Below are 18,902 nucleotides of genomic sequence, written 5' to 3' on the forward strand. Positions count from 1 at the left end.
CATTGTAAATCTACTATATTTCAATTAAAATTTAAAAAAGAAAAAAACTAAGGGAAACTCCCATGTAGACTCCTGCCCAGGTATTCTCCCATGCAGCTTCCTCCCCACTGGTACATTTCCTTGCAAATTTCAGAGGCTCCAATCTCTGCCTCCTCAACTCAATGAGAACACCACTTTTACTTTTATTACGGGCTCCACCCACCACCACCCCACCCCCTGCCCTCCCCTGCCCCACCCCCAAACTAAAATCAGAAGCATGATCTGAGACAGAAAATCAAGGCAGACCTTGGCACACATCCATATGTTTTCTTTCTCTCAGGAATCAAAATCCTATGCTTCCTCTTGTCCAATGTCTGAAAACAGTTTCTTTATATATTTTCTTCTGTTTTATAATTTCTTGCTTTTGTGGTTAGGTAAATCTAAAGCCAGTTACTTCAACATGACTAGAACAATTTCTAGAAGCACAATCTGGGGAGTGAATTTTTTAAATGAAGAGGAAGAACAGGGCTGCAGTTCTTGCACCTCTGTGAAAATTACAATGTTCTTCCCTGCCTAGTGAAACATGAAAGGGATCCTCCTCTGGGCAGAGCAATTAGCAATAGATTCCTCATTTTCTGGACTGACACTCCATGCCAGAACACGTGGATTGGTAAAGGCAGTCCAGCATAGTTTTCGGCACTCATTCAGTCCTGACTTTAGTACGTTTCTGTAGTTCACAACCTATACAAGAGCAGTCAGCAGCCCTGAGGGAAGAACATTCCTGACTATGGTGCTTTGCCCAAGGCAAGTAGTCTATGAAAAAACACTTAACTCTGACTTTTTCTCTTGGTGACAGATTATTATTATAAGTTGCGAATGTACAGTGCAGGTGACTTTGCCAAATTGGAAATATTATTCTGGCGGTTTCAGGAAGGTTCCCCAATGAGTAAGTTATGAAAGAGAAACTGAAGGTAGGAAGGAGCAAAGCTAAAAACAGCCTGGGAAACTTGAACCCCCATTGAGTTCATCATAGATTAGACTTCTGTGTTCTGTAAAGCTTTTGAACTTAGTTTACTGACGGAGAGTGTGGGGGTGGGAAGAGGACCAAGGCACAGAACAAAGGGACTTGTCCAGAACCCCAAAAGGCCAGATAAATAAATAAATAAATCAGGCCCAGTGATATTTCTGCCTCTATTGAGGCAATGAAGCATTTCTTACAGGCAAGGCTTTCCTGATCTCAACCATTTCACTTTCAAGCTTCCCAACTTCATGGCAAAAGGTGTCCTCCCTTCTGAAGACAATATTATGACATGATTTTAGCTCCTTATAGAAAGAATGAAGGCATTGGAGACTGAATAAATGAGTTGCTTGCTCTACTACTTACTAGCTGCATGGTCTTGCATAAATTATTTAACCTCTTTTGGCCATAGCTTCTTACCTGCAAAGTTGGAGATTAATAATGCCTACTTCTTGGGGTCTCCATGAGGATTACACAAGACTCTGTATGTAAAAGCACTTGGCACAATGTCAAGCATGTATAAATGCTCCCTGATCCTTGATAGCAACAAAATAAGTTGCAGCTGACTTAAAAGAAGTGAAGATTTGAGTGATACACACATTTCTCTCCTCATGACCTGTGAAGACAAACTTTAAAGAGGCATCAATGTTTTACCTTTCCTCCTCCAAAGGACAGGCTTGCCTATACCAAGTTATGAGCTGACCAAAAGGAGGATGGAAAAGTGTGGGTATGCTGAGTGGAGAATGAGGGTGTCAAACCATGGAAAGGAGGACTGAGAGCTCCTTTGAGCTTGTGGGAATTCATAATTCTGTAATAGGCTGACATTGTGTCTCACTTCTCCCTCTAACCTTGCTGGACCCCAAGACCTCAGGGGAGGACAAGGCAAGATGGGGAAATATCTCAGCTCCATTTGGGAGAGGAATGTCATCAGTCACTTTTACATAGACCTTGTGCCTTCTATGATACCTTCCTGCTCGTTTCTCCAATTTACCTTCCTCTATCTCCCCCTCACCCATCACAACATGTTTCTTCCTAAGTTTACATTCTCTTCTTGTACCCATATATTTTTTTACTCCTTTCCACTGGTTCCTCTCCTTTTTGTCTCTTCCACTTCCTGTATTTGCTTCCTTCCAACTCACTTCCCTGTCCTCTCTCCCACTCACTCCTAGTATATTGTTTTCCCCCATCTCCTGAGCCCTCACCATCTTGCTCAGGTTCTTCTCTCGCTCTCTTTCTCTCCTGCACCCCTCCTCTATAATTCTCTTCTACCCTTTCTAAACTTAACCTTCCTTTCTCCTCTACTCATATCTCTTTTCTTTCTTTTCTCCCCTCACTTTCAACTATGCAGGAGAGGTGGGAGACTGGGTGAGGGAAGGGAGATATGTGAGGGAAAAGAGAACTAGGTAAAAGTATGCTGGGATGGTGATGATAGAAACAAGACTTGTTGGTTGAGATTCTGCCCCCAGGTCCAAACCAAAAGAAAGGGGCATCCTGGACAATGAACTGTAAGGCGTTGAAAGAACAGTGCTGCCAGTTCCCCCACTCACACTGCCCCAATTCAGAAAACACAGGCACCCTGAAGTCCTGACACAGTGTATGTAGCCTGTAGCCTAGTGTCAAAGAGCATGAGCTATCGGGCCAATCTCTCCGGGGTCCAGTCTTGGCTCTACCACCTACTATCTGAGTGATTTTGCCTTAGTTTTTTTCATGTGTTAAAATACAGGCTAAAGCAGTATTTTTTTTGTCCTAGATTTCTTGTGAGGATTAATGGATTAATATATGTAAGGTTTTGGGGGTAGGAGTTCTATATAAACTTTAGCTACTGTTATTTTTCAGACCCAGAGGCTAAAAGCCCAAATTCACCAACAGCCTACTTTTCCCTCTGTGGAGCTGTCCGTGGTGCTGAAGGTCTGCGCATGGGGTTTCTGGACCAGGAGTCTGTCTCCAAAAATGGAGATTCAAATCCACGAGCTCCCCATGTATGTCAAGGACTGTGCTAAGTGCATTTCTTACATTATCTCACCTTTCCTTACTAAGTGAAAGATAAATATTGTTATCTTCATTGTACATATAAGGAAAACGACATGCTGTGTTGGAGCTGAATTTTAAACCCAAGTTCTGCTGACTTTCATGCTCTTTCTATGACACTATGCTGTTTCTTACAATGTCATGCTGTTTTCTGTGTTCTCATCCCGCTTCTGACTTCTTAATTTCTGATCAGTCACCTACTCCTGCTAATGACCTGTCAGATCCAATCAACAAAAGCCAACCAGGTACGTATCACTGCTATGTGCTTATTGTTTGTTGTTCCTATAGCCTAGGTCATATTATCAGGGTATCTCAGTGTGTTTTAGTTGGCTGCATGTGCACTTCTCTCTTGGACTAACCCATGAATGCCTTTGGGTGGGGGATAGCTATAATCTATGCTGACAATATAGTAGGTGCTCATTAAATGCTTGTTAAATGGAGTAATTTCTCTTCTTCTTTTAAAGATATTCTAGGGACTTCTCTCATCCTGCTATTGCCTGACATCCATAAATGTTCCCATTCCCTCATCTGGGCCTCTGTCATCCTGCATGCCACTTGGAACACTGGCCCCTCTGATCAATTCCATTTGTCTTTTGATAGGGATTTACTAATAAATTAATTCATTGAGACTCCTGTATGCCCAGCTCAATGCTAATGGATGAAGATTCAAATATGACTAGCATGGCTCCTGCATTCAAGGCTTGTGCTGTCTGCTGGGAAAACACAATTAACATACGTGACATGGATAGTGAGCAAGTGATGCCATACTGTGTAAGGGCAGTACAAGCATAGTAAATGTGTGTTATAGGGAAGGGAAGGTAAACCTTAAAGAATGAACAAGATTTATACAAGGAGATGGGAATATAAAATGCTCCAGGTAAGATAAAAGTATCCTCCACCTCCAAGTGTGTGTTTGTTGTGTGTGATTGTGTGTTTATCTATGGTTGAAGCGGAAAGAGTAAAGGGAAGAAATGAAGGCACTGGTGGTCTGAAATGGTGTTACATTTTGTCAGATGTTTGGAGTTAAGTATTTAATTTAACTTAACCCTCCAGATGATGGAGGGCTTTGGAAGTAGAGCAGTTTGGACTTGACATGATGGGAAATAGAGAACTACAAAATGCTTGGAGTTAGAGTGTCAGGATCTGAGTGTCATCAACAGCCTGTCAGCATCTTATAGGGTTAATGGGAGGGCCAATCCTGGGGGCAGGTATACAAGTCAGAAGGTGACTGTAGGAGTCAGTGTTGAGGAGGTAGGGTCTGAGTTTCAGAAGGTGGCAACAGAGGAGAGACAAGAAGCACCCACAGTGGGCAGCTAGATGCCATAGTCCCAGTTCAATAGGGGTGAATCAGAAATAACAAAGAACAAGCAGCTGTAAGTCCCCCAGGAGGGCTGCATTCTCCTCGCCCCATTTCCCATAGTACTCTCTGGTCTCCAGTGGGGCATTCCAGCTGTGAGCAATGAAAGATAAAGTGAATTGGAAGTGCTTACCCTTTCACCTGTACATTAATGCAGTCATCTGCATGTCATCTCACACAGCAGCTTGGGTCCAGGACCACCTGTGATTTCAGCTGTAAATCCTGGGCCCTGCAGTGCCAGCTGCCTCAGAGATAGTGCTGAAGGTGGTTGGAGGGTCCCGAGCAGCTAGAAGGTGGGTGACCCACCCTTCTCTCTGCTATTCTGCCAGGGCCACTCTGCACATCCCTTCTTGAAGAACTGTGTCATCTCCATGGCTGCGATCAATGGAGATTCTATATAAAATCAACCCCATTGAAAAATCACACTCTACTAAGTGCCTGTGTGGGTGTTGGTGGTACAAAAAGCACTGGAGTTAAATTCAAGTCGTCTGGAAAAAATCCAAAACCATCCAGAAAAGCATGTGCTGATGGCTGGGGCCTTGTAGGTTTGTCTGACTGTCAATTAGATACTTTCTGTCCCATTAGACGTATATTCTGAGTGTCCATGTGTCACATGCTTTCAGACCTTATACACAGTTGCACAGCTTTCTCAAACCCATTGTCCCTTGTGACATTCATCACACCTTGTGATGTAGAAAGGAAAGGCCTCATTATATTCATCCATCTGATCAGCTAGGAACCTGGAACTTTATTCCATGCTTTCCTTATAATAATGTTGATTTTACTCCATGATAATTCCTAGGTTAATTGTCTGAATTCACTGCTCTCCAATAAGCTCCATGAGAGTAGGGATCAGACCTTCAGACCTGTCTTGTTCATTGCTATTAATATTTCCTCAGAACCTAATACAATACCTGGCATTCAACAAATATGTGTACGAGTGAATTAGTGAATGAATGAATTGCCTAAGGGCATACAGACAAAGATCCCAGGTCTCCTATCCTCCAATCTAACCAGGGTTATCAAAGAATATTAGAACTAGGAGAGTAATTAGAGGTCATTTAAGCAGGTTCCCTCCCATGAAATTTTCTCCTCACCATTTAACAGCATCGTTTCTTCCAGGAAAAGTGGACTCCTTCCACACAGCTAGACAGAACTGCTACATCCACATTGGAATCACTCGGAAACTTTAAAAAATATGAATACCTCTGTTCCCAACACAGATATTCTGAATATTTGTAAGCTCCCCAAATTCATATATTGAAGCCCTAACTACTAATGTGATGGCATTTGAAGATGGGGCCTTGAGGAGGTAACTAGGTTTAAACGAGGTTGTAAGGGTGGGCTAGTGGAGGTGATGGAATTCCAGTTGATCTATTTCAAATCCTGAAAGATGATGCTGTGAAAGTGCTGCACTCAATATGCCAGCAAATTTGGAAAACTCAGCAGTGGCTACAGGACTTGAAAAGGTCAGTTTTCATTCCAATCCCAAAGAAAGGCAATGCCAAAGAATGCTCAAACTACCACACAATTGCACTCATCTCACACGCTAGTAAAGTAATGCTCAAAATTCTCCAAGCCAGGCTTCAGCAATACACGAACCGTGAACTTCCTGATGTTCAAGCTGGTTTTAGAAAAGGCAGAGGAACCAGAGATTAAATTGCCAACATCCACTGGATCATGGAAAAAGCAAGAGAGTTCCAGAAAAACATCTATTTCTGCTTTATTGACTATGCCAACCTTTGACTGTGTGGATCACAATAAACTGTGGGAAATTCTGAAAGAGATGGGAATACCAGAACACCTGACCTGCCTCTTGAGAAACCTATATGCAGGTCAGAAAGCAACAGTTAGAACTGGACATGGAACGACAGACTGGTTCCAAATAGGAAAAGGAGTTCGTCAAGGCTGTATATTGTCACCCTGTCTGTTTAACTTCTATGCAGAGTACATCATGAGAAATGCTGGGCTGGAAGAAACACAAGCTGGAATCAAGATTGCTGGAAGAAATATCAAAAACCTCAGATATGCAGATGACACCACCCTTATGGCAGAAAGTGAAGAGGAACTCAAAAGCCTCTTGATAAAAGTGAAAGAGGAGAGTGAAAAAGTTGGCTTAAAGCTCAACATTCAGAAAACTAAGACCATGGCATCCGGTCCCATCACTGCATGGGAAATAGATGGGGAAACAGTGGAAACAGTGTCAGACTTTATTTTTAGGGGCTCCAAAATCACTGCAGATGGCGAGTGCAGCCATGAAATTAAAAGACACTTACTCCTTGGAAGGAAAGTTATGACCAACCTAGATAGCATTTTCAAAAGCAGAGACATTACTTTTTCAACAAAGGTCCATCTAGTAAAGGCTATGGTTTTTCCAGTGGTCATCTATGGATGTGAGAGTTGGACTGTGAAGAAAGGTGAGCGCCGAAGAATTGATGCTTTTGAACTGTGGTGTTGGAGAAGACTCTTGAGAGTCCCTTGGACTGCAAGGAGGTCCAACCAGTCCATACTGAAGGAGATCAGCCCTGGGGTGTCTTTGGAAGGAATGATGCTAAAGCTGAAACTCCAGTACTTTGGCCACCGCATGCGAAGAGTTGACTCATTGGAAAAGACTCTGATGCTGGGAGGGATTGGGGGCAGGAGGAGAAGGGGATGACAGAGGATGAGATGGCTGGATGGCATCACTGACTCGATGGATGTGAGTCTGAGTGAACTCCGGGAGTTGGTAATGGACAGGGAGACCTGGCGTGCTGTGATTCATGGGGTCGCAAAGAGTTGGACATGACTGAGCAACTGAACTAAACTGAACTGAAGGGTGGGGCCCTGAAGATGGGATTAGTGTCTTTATAAGCAGAGATACCAGAACGCCCCTCTCTCTCCCTCTCTCTTTATTTCTGCATGCATCAAGGAAGACCATCTGAGGACATAACCAGGAAAAGGGCTCTCACCAAGAACCTGACCATCCCGGCACCTTGATCTCCAATTGCAGCCTCTAGAACTGTCAGCAATGAGCATTTGTTGAAGCTACATTGTCCCTGCTATGCTGTGACAGCATCCAGAACTGACTGAGACCTTGACTTAGTTGGTCTGGAGATGAGCTTGGGAGTGGGATGTTGATGAAAGCCAGGGTTGACAACAACTGCTCTAGAAAAGCTCTGCTGCTCAAAGTATAGTCCTGGGACCAGCAGCATGGACAACATTTAGGCTCTTGATAGAAATGTAGAGCCTCGGGCCCCAACCACATCTGCTGAATCAGAATTTGTATCTTAACAAGATCCCCACAGATTTGCTGCCTAGAGCAGCATGGCAGTGGTTCTCTACTCTGGCTGTCAATTGAATCCTTTGGAAAATTTTCTAAGTAACCAATGGCTGGGCTCCACACCAGACCAGATAAACCAGACTCTCTGAGGATCAGGCCCAGGCATAGTAGTACTTTTAGAAAGCTCCCAGGTGGCTCTCATTGTAGTCATGGCTGAGAACCAAGGAATAGAATTGTTAATCTGTATCTTTGGTGGCATTAAATGCTTTCTGCTTGCATTATCTTTGTGCATATCTTTACCTGCTCCATTGGGCTATGAATTTCCTGAATGCATAAAGTTTATTTAGTCATTTATGCAACAAAAAGTTATTAAGCTCCTACTATGTGAAAAGAACCAGGCTGGGCACTGGATACATGTTTGCAGCTTCTGCTGTTACAGAGAATCAGTTCTTGTCATCAAGAAGTTCACATTTTAGAAGGAAAAACAGACATACAAATAAGTGAAATGTGAGAAGAGGAATCTATCGGGGATATAAAGAGAGGACAGGCACTAGGAGAGGACAATGGGACTCTCTGGAAAAGTTTGGAAGGACTTCCTAGGCACACAGCATTGAAGATACACCCAAAGAACAAGCAGGATGCCCTCACCAGCTAGATAGAACAAGGAGAGAAAATTCCTAAGAAAAGGGACAGCCTATTCATAACCACAAAGGCATATGTACAAAATGATGAATATACAAAGCTGTTATCCCAGCAGTATTTATAATAGCAAAATACTGTAAACAACCTAAGTGTCCATCAGAAAAGGACTGCTAAATAAATTATGGTCCATTTGTACAAAAGAACACCAGGCAAACATAAAAATATTGATGAGGTTCTTTATGTACTAATATAGAATAGTTCAAGATATAGTTTTAAGGTGGGAAAAAAATAGGTGCAGAACAATTGCCAATTGTAGAGCAATCATTTAAAATCTATCTTTATGTATACAAATATCAAATCCTTAAGTTGTACATCTGAAGCTAATATGGTGTTATGTCAATTGTACCTTAATAAAAGGAAAAGTAAGGAAAAATTAATTAAATATATTTCTATATACACTTAATTTGCCTAAACACGATGTAAAACATCATTATCCCATTTTGCAGATAAGAAAACATCTCAGAAAAATGAAGGAACCTTCCCAATTTCACAGTGTAAACTGGAGTACTGGATTCAACCCCACACAGGTCTGATGGCAAAGCCTGCAATGGTTCTGCAGCCCAGGCTGGCCTCGAAGACTGGGGGCTTGTGGGCACTGGGGTATGAGGCGAGGAGGTCAGCTTGAAGGCCAGAGCCAGGATCCTGAAGAAAGGGCAGGGGACCTGACGCCAGACAGAGAGAAGGAACAGACCTCACAGGACCACTGCCTGCTGATCCTGTGGTTGTCACATCCTTGAGGTAGAGGGGGGAGAAGCTTATACCTGTGTGTGCGCTTATACCTGAGGGGCAGTCCTGCCAGCAGGCAAGTCCTGATGTGGCCACAGCTACCATGGTGATGTATGAGCAAGCTGGACATTTGTAAAGGGGTCCTGTCACCTCAGAAGACAGAAACAGGCACAGATCACCCCAAATTTCTCTTTCAAGCCCCTCAGCAGGAAGGACCCAAGGAGCACATTGAATGGCCCCACTTCCCAGAAACCCTTGGAGCACACAGTCCTGGGCTTCGAATTCCCTACTGAGGATGAAGAAAAATCAAGGCCCCATCTTTGCCTTCTCTGTCCCTTGGGGAGCTTATATCTGGCCATGCCACACATCCCAAGGTACTTCCCACACTGCAGCCTCCCCTGAAGGGCCTTATAGCCCAATTTTTAAAAATCAAGGCCCGATTTGAGCCTTGAGCCACCTCTTTAAGAGCCCTCACATTGGAACCAACGGAGGTTCAGCCAGCCACCCCCACAGCCTGCTTAGGGAAGCACAGAGTTAGCTGGAAACCGAGACCAGCCAGTGCCTCGTCCTCCCCCGCAGCCTCCCCTGAGGGTCCCTGCCAGGTTGGCCTTCCTCCCAGGCAGAAGAAGCGAGCAGCTGCAGGGTGCTCTATGGCACACTGGGAAAGACCCCTCTAAGACCTCTCCCCGACAGAACCTGAAATGCCACTATTAAATATTCATTCCTTTGGGTTAAGTGTTTCCTCTCCAGGGTCCTCTTTTAAAATTCAAATGCTTCTTTGGAGAGGAACAAGCCACTTGTGGCTCAGAATCAAATGTACTGGAATTGAGTGATGGGAAGGCAGTCTTGCCCAGCCGAAGAGAAAGGGCCTGTCCACCCATCACTGCCCACTGCTGCTCCAGGTCCCCTGCCCTTCTCACCCACTCCCCCATCTCCAGGCTGGGCCATGGATGGACAAGGTGCGTGGGAAGAAGAGGCTGGTCTAAGATGGTTCTAATTTTTCATTCTGGGAGACCGAACAAGAGACTTACTCAAAAGAGCCCTCAGATACTGCAGGAGACTTAGTGTCCCCTTGAGACCCAAGCATTCTTGCTAGGAGCCCGCAGCCACCTGGAGCTGAGCCTTCCCAGTGCAAAGAAACCCAGGGGCCACTGGAGGGAGCCACCCCTGCCCCAGGTAGGTGGGGAAGCAGGCAGACCAGTTCCCCAAGGAGCCCAGAGCCACCACCACCTGTATCGCCTCCTCAGAAACAGAGATTCCCATTCCACACAGGTTTCCATCTGACTGAGACACAGAGAACAGTCAGCAAGTGCATCCCAGCTAATGAGATAACCCTGATTAATGCCTTAACTAGGAAGTGATATTGGGGACATCCTGTGTGCCCAGCATCATGCTAAGCACAGGCTTTGTGATAAGGCATTTCTTGGACTGATTTTACCCACTACCCCAGGACCTTATAGGATTCACAGGTGGCTCAGTGGTAAAGAATCTGCCTACCAATGCAGGAGGTATGGGAGATACAGGTCTAGGTCAGGAAGATCCCCTGGAGCAGAAAATGGCAACCCACAAGCAAGCACACCAGGACCTTATGTCTCACTGATTATTTCTGAAAATCATGAAAGGATTTGCAAGATTGCCCCCATGAGTCCTCATAGTTGCCCTGTGGCCCATCACTGGTCCCAGAGACCACTCCCAGTTCAGCTTTCTTTGGACAAAAAGTTCAAAAAGAAGGGTAAAGATAGCTCTGCTCTATCACTTCTGCTGCCCCCCAGGGCACCATACCATGCTCCTCAGGAAGAAGTGGCCTTTCCGAGTTAATAAGACACTCCCACTTTTGGGCAAACATCACCCCTCCTTGAGGACTTGAGTATGGAAACCAGCCTACATTGTTCTGCCCACAGGAGTTAAACAAGGGCCCAGGGATGAGATGAAGGACTGCTGCCCTCAGCCTCCCCATCCCCTACGGCAGGACCTCTGCCATCCACATTGACATCCTAAGGGTGCCAGCCTCAGATGTCAGGCTCAAGCCTTGAGTTTCCGGATGAATGACACCCACAAAGTCACAACCAACTAAGCCTGTGTGGAGGTTGCTGGGCTGAGTACCTTATTGGAAGGGGCTTCCCTGGTGGCTCAGACGGTAAAGAATCCTCCTGCAACATGGGACACCTGGGTTCAATCCCTGGGTTGTGAAGATCCCCTGGAGGAAGTCATGGCAACCCACTCCAGTTTTCTTGCCTGGAGAATCCCATGGACAGAGGAGCCTTTGGGCTACAGTCCATGGGGTCACGAAGAGTTGAACACAACTGAGCAACTAAGCACAACACAACAGGGTATATTCTCCACCACCAGGACACTGACCTCAACAGGTACCCTCTTGGCTCCGAGACCAACTACTGAGGCCAGAGAGCCCTATCTGGGGAGAGAAGTGTAGAGAGTTCTGGCCCAACAGTCCTCTTCTGCTTTCGAGAAGCCAAGGGGCCCCAGGAAGTCATGTAATTTCCCTGAGCCCCAGTTTTATCCACTTGTAGTTGAAAGTTCCCCCTCTTCCTCCACATGGGGTTGTTGTAATGATCAGCCACAGTATCTCCCATCTGCTGAGCACTGCTGAATGCCAAACAGTTCCTATACCTTCTTGTTAATCTCCCACAACAATCAAGCTCTTAGAATCACTTTTTTTTTTTAACATGGGAACAGACTCAAAAGCATCTATTATACTGAATAATCTTTGAAAAGCAGAGGCTCTTAATTGTGCCATGGATCCTTCAGCAGTCTAGTAAAGTGAAATTAATTTTTAATGCATAAATTAAATGTGTAGAATTATAAAAGATAACAGTTACATACTTCAAAAACTCAAGATTGTAAACATAGTAATATATCCTTTATTAAAGCAACTATCATCATCAACGTAAACATTTACCTTAGCATACTAAGGTAAATGCTCAGATATTTACAGGGATGCTGAGAATCAGTCTCATTTTACAGACAAGAAAACTTGGACATGGAAGGAAATACCAGGCACAGTGTTTGGCAGATGGAAGGAGCTCATTGAATGCAAGTGAGTTTTCATACAGAATTTTTTCAAGTTTATCAATTTCTTATTAAGAGGATTTTATAGTTATAAGGAAGAAGAAATCAGTGACATACCTAATTACTGCTGCTGCTGCTACTGCTGCTAAGTCACTTCAGTCGTGTCCGACTCTATGCGACCCCATAGACGGCAGCCCACCAGGCTCCCCTGACCCTGGGATTCTCCAGGCAAGAACACTGGAGTGGGTTGCCATTTCCTTCTCCAACGCATGAAAGTGAAAAGTGAAAGTGAAGTCGCTCAGTGGTGTCTGACTCTTGGCGACCCCATGGACTGCAGTCCCACCAGGCTCCTCCGTCCATTGGAGGCTCAGAGTAAGGCCCACTTTCCTCAGGAAATTTATACCTGGCTACTGAGGCCAAGGCTACTGTAGCTGCCCACCTGAGCCCCTGTAACTTGGCTGGCCTTCACTATTTACCTGACCTTGGGTCCCAGCTCCAGCTCAAGGGCTCCCCAATTCAAAGTCATTGTCTTTCCCTCCGCTGGCTCCTATTTGTTCTCTCCAACCTGGATTACCTTGAAGGCCTTTCTATTTTCCCTTCTGCACTGAGGTCAGGGACTGAATCATTATTTTGCTCCTGAAAAAATAGCCCAACAATTTGCACACAGTAGACACTCAGTGATGTGGCTAAATTGACTATGGTAACCATTTTCTTGGTTAGAAAAATATCCTGGGTCCCACTGTGAATGTTGCCCCTTTCAGACTGAGGACCATGCCTCATGGACAGAACCACCTAGGAACCCCTGAGGAGCTGATTCTACACTCAAGAGCTCTGTGACTTTGGGGAAATTACTTAAAGTCCAAGAACCTCAGTTCCCACAGTCATCAAATGACAATACTAGTCTCCTTTTTGTGATGTGCATGAATTAATGAGGTGTACATAAAGCACTCAGCTTGGAGGTACCAGGCACACAGGACCCATGAGACACCCACCCCTTCACTTATAACTTGTCAAACTCCCACATCCATAATATTTCCCTGAATGTTGAGAAGGAAATGAATGAACGAGCTTACATTGCATAAATTTTAGGGCTGCAGAGATGTCCCTGCAGTCCCCTGAAATAACCTGCAGGCTGGCTATGAGCTGAGTGAAGAGGGAGTGCCTTCCAGCAGGGAGTGCTGAGGAGAGGATATGAATGAGAAGTGAGGGTGGGGAGGTGGGGGGAGCAGGGGGAGATAGTAAAGAGATGATGAAGCCTGTGGAAACAAGTAAGGACTCAGAGGGGGTAGTTAGGAAGACAGCAGCCTTTGTAAGACACTTGAACCTGGAGCCGTGGGAGTCTCTGGCAATGCCTGAGCAGAGACATGATGTGATGTAATTAAGACTGCAATATTATTCGGGTTTCACTTGATTACAAATTTCAAAAATACACCTTACTCTACCACATAAGAAAATGAAGGGACTTATCAGCTCATATAGCTGGGAAGGATGGTGGGACATCTGGGGTCAAACACAGTTGCATCCAGAGGCCAAATGCTGCCATCAGGGTTCCTCTTTGTCGCTTTCTGTGTTGGTCAGGATTCTAAGTTGTGGTGAGCAGACTCCCCTTTGCTGGATTAGGTATAAAGGGGTTCACTGAAACTCATTGGGTGTATCTTGGCATCTTGGAGAGAATCTCAGAATGGAACTTGGACACTGCTCAGGTGAGAACAAAGGGGTCAGGCAAACCCCCAGCCACACCACTGTTCTGGGACACGCCCCTGCGGCTGTTTGTCACGCAGCACCTGTGACACTGGGACCAGAGGCCGGAAGCACTGCCATACCCACACAAAAGAGCAGATGCCTTTGCTGGTCTGCTTCTTAGAAGATTCTCCCTGCACATGACTGCAATACTACAGGAAGGCTCTCACCAGCCATCCCTTGGGTCTAGCACCAGGGCTAGAAGACGTGGGTGCTGTGACTGGGTGGGTCCTAGTGCCTACCCTGAAGGGAGGCCATGGTCATTAACAGCTCTGCCAGGAGTGAAAGGTGTCTGGCAGAGACCCACAGCCTTCATAGTACTCAGCGTCATTGGAAAGATCACTCCATGGGGGACTGGGGCACACAGGATGGCACCATGGAAGTGGAGAGGGGAAGGTATCCTGTTACAAGGCCACTGTGGAAGTCCAGAGGGAAGATGAATGAACAGCCAAGGTCATGGTCCTGGGGCTGCAAAGCAAGGGATGGACATAACAGCAACGTTGGGCAGAAAACAAACCTATGATGGTTAGCCTGGTATTGCTGGGGAGGAAAAAATGCACTCGTCAAAGATGCCTCCTCCAGCAGGAAGAAATTGACTAAGTAAGGGTTAATTGTCCCTGCTTGGTCTGACAGCCAAAAACGGCATTTTCTCAATGTTATCCTCCTCTGTATGTGCCCTTGCTGTGATGGAGGGGAAGAAAACATTTGTCGATTTGAGCAGAGGAGAGCATTGTTATGATTTGAAATCCTTTTAAAGTTCCTTCCCCAGGGAGCCTCATTGAACTAAAAAGCAGGTGGCCCTACCGGCAGTTTGACTAAAAAACCGCTGGGGCAGGCAAGTTCCTGTAACAGAGAGTTGGCAGGGCCTCCCTCAGGCCCCCGCAGGCTGCTCTTTCATGTCTGCCGGTTGTGGGGATCGGAGGTGGGGTTCTCCTCGGAGGGGCAATTCATGGGACCCCACAGGGAAAACACTCCCTCCACCCAGAGCCCCCTTCCATGAGCCCCACTCCCTGAGCCTCCAGGAGTCCCCTGTTTAAGTGCAGGCCTGGAAGCCAGGGCCGGGCTTAGGGAGTGCCCTTGAGTTTACCTGGCCAGGTGGGAGCAGGCTGGCCTCCACATCTGCATGAGAGCCGTATCCAGGATCCCTGGGCCATGTCAGGCTACGGCCATCTCCTGCCTCCCCACCCTGCCATGACCTGATCTTCTGCCTCAGTTTCCTCATCCTCTCTCTTCCTGTTGATCTGGAGCCATGCAGTGAGCACTGGCGAGGCTGTGAGGAGCCAGGCAAAGAGCACGGGATTTGAGAGCATGATGGGACAGTTTTGAGTCCTGGCTCCCCGTTCTAGATAAGTGATCTTACACCTCCGGGTCACTCATCTACATGCATCAGCACCAGCCTCCAAGAGCCGTGGTGGGATCTAAGGAGTTAACATGGGAAAATCCTTAGAACACTGCCTGGCACACCAGTAGTGGAGAGGGAGTCAGCCAGCTCCTGCCGGGACCAGCCCTGACCCTACCTCTTTTGCTGCTAAGCACCCAGATCATGAACAGACCTCCCACTTGACTTCACCTTCCACCTCTGGCAATCCAGACCAGACCCCTACAGAGAGAGATCACCACCCAGGCCAGAGAAGCCAGGCCACACTCTCCTCTTTTGGTAGATATGTGAATCTTGGTTTATGTCATGTTTATGCATTGGCCACTCCCATAGCCAGTTCCTGACTCCCAGCATCTCACCCTCCTGACACCTGTGTGTCTCAGAGTTGAGGATGCAGAATTAAGGTCAAAGTCGCTTTACGACTTTGGCAAGCCACTTCCTGACCAGGGAGTCTCATCTGGAAGGTTCAGCTGGAAAATGGGATGAGGTAGCCTCTAGGAAGGTACCTTCCAGCTCTAACAGAATGCACTACTAACTACTCCAAAAACTGATGAAAGATTGTCATAATTGTCCTAGACAAAATTAGGTCCCATGGCACCGGGACGGGGGATGGGTAGGAGTCAAGGGAGGGCGTGCATGCCTGTTCAGTCACGTCAGACTGTTTGCGACCCTATGCACTGTAGCCCACCAGGCTCCTCTGTCCATGGGATTTTCCAGGCAGGAATACTGGAGTGGGTTGCCACGCCCTCCTCCAGGGGATCTTCCCGACCCAGGGATTGTACTCGTGTCTCATGTCTCCTGCATTGGTAAACAGGTTTCTTTCTTTACCACTAGTGCCACATGGGAAGCCCTAAGGGAGGACACTGCCAAGGAATAACAGACTAGAACTGAACCTCTTAGTGAAACTGAGAAGCAGTTTGCAAACCCTTGAAACAGTGGATGCCAAAAGGAGGGGAGGATCCCCCAAAGGAGAGTCTTTGGGTGCGAGCCTCCTAATTGCATAGAGGGGCAGCCAGGTTGCTTCCCCTACCCTAGGAGCCAGGGAGCAGACTGCAGTCTCCCCAGTGGCACTTTCTTTGGAAGTCACACTGGTGTAACTTTCACTGTGACCTCCAGCACAGACTCCATCTATTTAAGAAAGAAAAGATGAGGCGATTTAGAATGTGGAGACATCATTCCTAAACCTTACCTGGATGTGAACACTGGGAGTCTGCTCATAGCATCAATTATTTACAGTGTAAGTTATTGTTGTTCAGCAGAAACTAACTTAAGAGCATCTTTTCTTTTTTAAATGAAGCACCTCTGTGACATTGGCCGCTCAGCATTCCTAGGTGAGAGCTCATTTATCCACAATGATAACACGACCCACCATTTGCTGCATATCCGTTAGGGCCCACAGAAGCACAGTTTATCTTTAGCCCTCATATCAAACCCTACAAAGAAGGTATTACTCGCCCCCATTTCTAGATGAAAAGAACGAGGCTCAGAGAGGTTAAGTGACTTGCCCAAGAAGACACAGCTAGTAGGATCCACACTTAGCCTGTCTCCCCTTGGTCTGCCATGATTCTGCTGTGCTGAGTCTCCCAAATGTGGCTCAGGCCCATCCTCAGGGGGCTTAGCTCCACAATGAGCAGGAATTGCTTAGAACCAAAGTCTCTCATGAAAAGGCCCTGAGAAAGAGATAGGATAGATCCAGCGAACTTGCCTGGAAGTCCCACTCTGTCCATTGCTCCCCCAGCACTCCTCTGAGCACCAGATCAGTCATTGGTGGGTCTTTAAGGGCTCACTGTGCAAAAAAGACTTGTCTCTAAACATGAAACTCAGTATCAGCAAAGAGAGATGCTCCTACTTACAGAAGTGTGCAGGGACCAGGACATGGTTAGGGAGCAGCGTGCATCTCACCCTCACTCTGGGCTCATGTGCAGGGGGGCCATAAGCAGACTTGCCATACCGTGAATGCCTAGCTTAATCTCCCCTGCACCTACTGACCGATTGCTGAATGCATATAGATATTTCACATCAAAAGCACCTGATTATAATGCTCCTTCACAGCACACACCTGCCCCAGCTCATTGTGCCCACCCCAACCTCCCCTACACATACACCAGTCCATCAAACATCCATGCCGGAAGTATACTAGGAGGACTCTGATTAGAGGAGGTAAATTAATTAGAGTTGTGATAGTACCAGAATAAAATGGGCAGCTTATTTTTCCTATATTTCTTCTCTTTGGACTGTGCATCCCTCACCTGTGCCTGGGAATTTAACAAAGGAACGGAGCTCACACTGAAGTTCACAGCAGGAGATGTGTCAGGGGAGAGCAAAAGGCAGGAAAAGACCAACCCTGAAGGAGAGGTTTTAAAACACATAATGATTTCATGTCAAAACACAATTTCCGAGTGTCACTGCATTGTTCTGCAAGCATGAGGGAAAAGGGAAGTGATTGAAAACTCCTGGAATGAGAACGCAGCTGTGGGCTCTGGAACACTGATTGATGGTCTTGGAAGGGGAGATTGATGGATTATGATTTTCTGAGAGGGATCATTACACGCCGAGTCCATGAACAGAGCTGCCTGACGTTTGGACACTTCAGTGCAAGAGAAAGCCATTTGGATGATCCTGATTCATTAGCCCATTATCCAAAACCAATCCGTGCAGGCATGGCCAGTCGGATCAGAGGCCCTGGGGTGGGACAGGGTGTGGATTTGGTACTCAGCAAGCATTTGTCAGATGGATAAGAAAGAACAGTTTGGCCCAGGCCAGCGGTCTCTGGATTTGAATAGCTGTCGTATGCCTGCAATATATCACTTTCCATGCCAGTATTACTCTGGCTAAAGTAATTAGGGAAGAGACCTGGAGTCAGGTCTCCATGTCCCACCAGTGGAGTCTGGGAGGGCCTGGAGGGGCTGATACCATGTGGGATGAACCAAGATCTGCACCGGAAGTGGGGATGCTTAGAAAGAGAAAGAACTGAGTTTAAGTCACAAAGGAAGAAAAGGCTAGAAACCAAAGAGGTATCAGGCTATAGCTCCCCCATGGGCCCCAGATGTGGAGGGAATTTAGAAATAAGTTCCACAGACCCTGGAACAAGCAGGGACAGATTGGGGAGAGTAGTTGGGAGAGTAAGTCAGAATAAAGATAGAGAAAAGTGTGAGAGTATCAGGGCACCTCTAATATGCTGTCAGCTGTATACCTAGGGGGTGATGTTATGGCATACAGGAGCCCAGCAATAGTAATGTCCCCAAAAGCCCACCAGCCCCAAGGCCAAGAGCTGAACTCTAAATCCCTGAAGGCTCCACTGTCAGCTGGGCTTCTAAAGGAAGCAGTGGGATCAAATCTAAAAAGACTGGGTAGGATTCTTCCCCAAGCCTCTGATGTCACATATATTTATCTGCCTCCAGCACCAGCCACCAGGGCCCCACGTGCCCGGGCAAAGGCAGGTCTCATCTTTCCGAGGACAAGGCTTTCTGCCCTCACTCTTCCCGCACTCTGCCAGGTCTCTCTTCTCTGCCCAACCCTTGGCCCCACATCTTCTCATCGCCCCTGACTTCCTTGCCTGCCCCACCACTGACTCCTTCTCTCATCCTAGGAAGAGCTCTGTACTTTGGTTTTTATATTCCATATTCTTTTGTCACAGCATCCCATTCGTGCCTGGCCACCCTCTACTATGAAGCAATATGGCTAATCA

Source organism: Bos taurus, chromosome 2 (genome assembly GCF_002263795.3).
Source record: "Bos taurus isolate L1 Dominette 01449 registration number 42190680 breed Hereford chromosome 2, ARS-UCD2.0, whole genome shotgun sequence".
Classification (NCBI taxonomy): Eukaryota; Metazoa; Chordata; class Mammalia; order Artiodactyla; family Bovidae; genus Bos; species Bos taurus.